The sequence below is a fragment of the Balearica regulorum genome, chromosome 26 (genome assembly GCF_011004875.1).
Source record: "Balearica regulorum gibbericeps isolate bBalReg1 chromosome 26, bBalReg1.pri, whole genome shotgun sequence".
In the NCBI taxonomy this organism is placed as follows: domain Eukaryota; kingdom Metazoa; phylum Chordata; class Aves; order Gruiformes; family Gruidae; genus Balearica; species Balearica regulorum.
Window position 1 is genome coordinate 5,257,319 of NC_046209.1, and position 4,205 is coordinate 5,261,523.

Consider the following 4,205-nt stretch of genomic DNA (forward strand, 5'->3'; position numbering starts at 1 on the left):
GACTCAAAGTTCTATTGTTTTTTGCCTTGATTGTCTTTCAGTCATAATGTTATTTGGAATAGCTTTTTATATACTTAAAAGCCAGTAGCTTTCTGATGATGAAGCATTGTCATCTACTTGGAAGCATATTTTAACATTTATTCTCATATGTTGTGGGTTAGGAAACAGTTTATTTCTCAAATTGTTTATAACTCAATTAAAGTGGAAGAATTCGTAACACTTGTAGGCATTTAACAGTTGCTTTGTTCACATTACATTCTAGGTAAGTCTGGTTGGAGCACGTGCTTCACCTTGTGTTTCTGGGGGGTTTTAAGTGTGATTTGATTTTATTTTTTTAAAACTACAAAGATCACTGCGGGGAAAACCCAATAGCTACTTAATGCAATATCTCCAGTTAAAGTATGTAAACCGGCAATGGGTTACGTACTTTGACTATTCCAGTACTGTACAAATCAGGTGACTCTGGTGCATCAGTTTGGCTGCGACTGTTCAGACCCTGATCCTGGGCAGTTCAACCACTTCCATCAAAAACCAAGGCTGTACTTTTTTGTCTTTCCAAAACTTCCCTGACCAGCTTAATGTAAAACTTAACGTTGTATAGCATTAATATGCTGTTTGGGAGATGCTGTGTATTTACCTGCAGCACTTACTTTGTTCTCTAGTATCTGATGGGCAACAGAATGCTTAGAAAATATAAGGGTAGTTTTCTACTTAACTACAAACCACGTTCTCCTACAGATTCTTGCTTTGAAAGCTCTTTCAAAACACAATACTTGGGTCCACATATGCTCAGTGTCTCCTGGATATTTCACCACACAGTTTGTAGAACTTTTCCTGGCTAGACAATTAAAAAAAAAAAGCAAAAATAAATTTTAAAAATAGCCTATTTTTGGTGACAGTGTTGCCTTGAAGTAAATGCCTATATGGAGCTATTTTAGCGCAAGATCCTGCAGTTTTGTTCTTGTCTGTCTTCTCTTCAGCCCCATGGTTGGGTAGTGCATGTATTTCTGGTTTCTTGCACTACACTGGCTGTACAGAGTGTAAAGCCCTGTAATAATTCTTTTTAATGGAAGCTTTGATGATAAACCAACAAACCAGAGTATTTTGTATTATGCTTTCATCATTTAGCTTGTTGTTTGTAGTACGTTCATGGGTAGATAAGCTGGCTAAGCAGTAATGTGCAACCAGTGTATATTAACACTTGACACGCCCCACACTGACACAAGTAAGTGTTTGAAATGTAGACATACCAGCAGATCCAGTTATTTGCCCAAAGCCTGCAGAGAGGGTGCCTTTTTCCATGACAGGTGTAAACTCTGTTTTACAATAAAATCTGTGGAAGGGCTGTGTCCTCACGAAAGTGAGGACATTATTATTACGAGAGGCCCCCTTTAGTCCAGGTGTAGTCTGAGGGTCGGGCTTTGTATAATTCAGTGCTATTGTAGCATGGACTTTATCGCACAGCAATCAGTTTATAACTTCCGAGTGCTGCGATGGAGTTTTGCAAACATTGTGCCTGACAATTCAAATCTTACATTGCAAAGACTTTTGCTAATTTAAAGATGATAAATCATCTGGAGAGAAACCACATCAAAGCACATGTTAAGTAGATGCAGTGCTCTTTCTACTGAGATAAGAACAATCTTGTTAAAATGTATGATTAATTTGTTGAATAGTATTGTATGTTTCTGCTGCCCTGGAACGCTTTCAGAACAGGACAGCCTCGTGTGTGTTACCAGAAGCTTCCTTTGGCACTGGCACAAGAGAATTGTCTCTTCACTGGTCCTCTATCTTCCACGTTTATCAGTTATGTGCTCTTCTGTGAGTGTGTCACCTTTGCCTTTTCCTATTCTGGTTTTGTGGGTAAATATTCAAATTATGTGGAGTAAAGATGAGGTTTTCCATCTGTAGATAAGTGATAGATGATATATAATGTGCTTAAATTGGATTTTCTTGAATTGGGAACTAGTATATTATCCAGTCATCTATAGTTTCAGGAACTAGTAGAGGACTTAACTTCATGTGATGGAGTGAACTCAGTTTTGTTCCTGTTTTCCTAGCAGCTGCTGGGAATATTGCAACTCTTGGTCCTGTTGTTGATCTGCCAGTAGCCGAGGGTTAGAAGTGCACGTGGTCCTGGGATAATTTGGAGCCATCTGCCTTAGCTGAAGGCAGCATGACAGCTTATCAAGTTAGTTACAATACTTCCCTGCATGTTAGTATGCAAGCTTGGCTCCAGAGAGCAAATTTCATCCATGTCTTTATTTCTGAGAAATCTTTGAGATGATCTGTAGGCTAGAAATTTTTGGTTGAAAATTGCTTACTGCTGTCACACGTGCACTGTATGTTGTGGACTTTCTTCAGGTGTTTAATGTAAACATTAGCTGAAAACATGCGGAGACATGGTCTCAAACAAGTTCATCGTAGCTTCTTTAAAATTAGTGACTTGAGCCGGTAGGGTGCCCTGCAGTAGCGGAAAAACACCACCTAATAGTCAAGTACTGCTGAAAGATTTGCAGTGTTGAGAGCGGGGTGCTCTTTGTGAACAGCAGTACCCTGTTCAGCCTGTGCAGCTGGTTCAGTGGTGCTGCCAGGAGAACAGCCCTTCAGTGCTGGGTGGTACACAAGAGTCGTAGCTGATACCTTTTCCTTAAGTCAGAAGTTTGCAAAGGATAAAAATAGTCCTTTTCATCTTAAAGGTGTAGCTGTAGTCAGGAAAATGCCATAAACCTCCCGCTTTTCCATTGTGGATCCAAGCTTTCAATGGCTGGGACGGTAGGAAGCTGGTGAGGTCTTGGAGGAGCACAATCGTTGACCTGCATTTTCTGCAGCCCAGTGGGGTTTTTTATTCTGCTCTGACTGAAGTTGTTCCAGTTCACATTGAACAAAAGCTTCAAAACTGGTTCAGGTTTAGTTTGACTGGGGCGGGACAACCAAAAACAACCAACCAAAAAAACCCCACAGTGATGCAGTTCAGTCTGGTTTGGGTCAGAATCTGTTTGTTGGTTTTTTTTTTCCATAGTTCACAGGGGAGACTTCAAAAGAGCATGTCACAGATGTTACCACAGACTGACACGGCAGCAAGCCCGGATGGGGAGAGAGCCTTACTTCTCCGTAACGGCCAGTTAATGGCAATGGTCTGCGTGTGCTGGTGTGAACGTCTACTGCCTGTTTGTCTTCAACTCATGCTTTGTCACTTGTCCTCTCTAACAACCTTTTGATTCTCAAACTTTCATAGAGCCAGCACAGGCTGTGCGAGAGCAAGAAGAAATCTGTTTCGTATTAAGCTCCTAGTGCTGTCTGAAAGCGTGCAACCGGGAATTGGTCACCGTAGCCCAGCCTGATGCCTGGGTCACATCCTGCATTCATCATGGGACGGTGTCACATTTTAACACTAAAAATTAATCTTTTTGATCCTAGAAGTCACTGTCAGTAAGCATGAGCTCCAGTACTCTCAGCCTAGCGATATATGAGAGCAAAACCTAACTGTTTAAAGAAAAATACGGATTTACAGCCCTAACAATGGATGGTCTGCTCATTATTTTTAACCATGTTCCTTTGGATTCTCCATCCAGCCCAGCTCTGGAGGAACTGGGGCTCTAGTAACATCCTAGCAGCACGCAAGTCCTGTTTGAACGATCCTAGTGTTACGTTACTAAAACCAAATTGGTGATGCTTCGTACGTGGAACAGATGGGAGGCTGGAGGCAAAAATTTAGAGTGGTATAAAGAGGATTTATGAGATGAGAGCAAGATACCCGTTTGTTTAATGCTAGTTTCTTGGATGCTTGATAGTAGCTGCTTTTAGTGAGGAAGTTTATTCTTGGGAGGTATCATTATAAGTAGAACAGTTTTAAATGTCTGATGTCTTTGTGGAAGGACTTTGTAATAATGTTCAAATAATAGTATATAGCCTAGTGTTATGAAGAGTGCAAATTCTAAAGGTTGTTAATCTTAGCACTTGCGAATGCATATGTTTAACTGCATATGTATGCATGAGGATTAAACTTTTTAAGCCCGTTTCATATGGTGCTGAGGGAAGGATTGTTTTGTGATCAAAAACCTATGATATTTTTTGGTATTTTAAGATCCTCTATGCAGTTTGGCCCCTTAATTAAAAATAAATAAAGACACAAAAAAGCTGCCCCTCCCCCCCCAAAAAAAACCCACCCAAAACAAAACCCCAAAACCAAACCACCCCAAAAA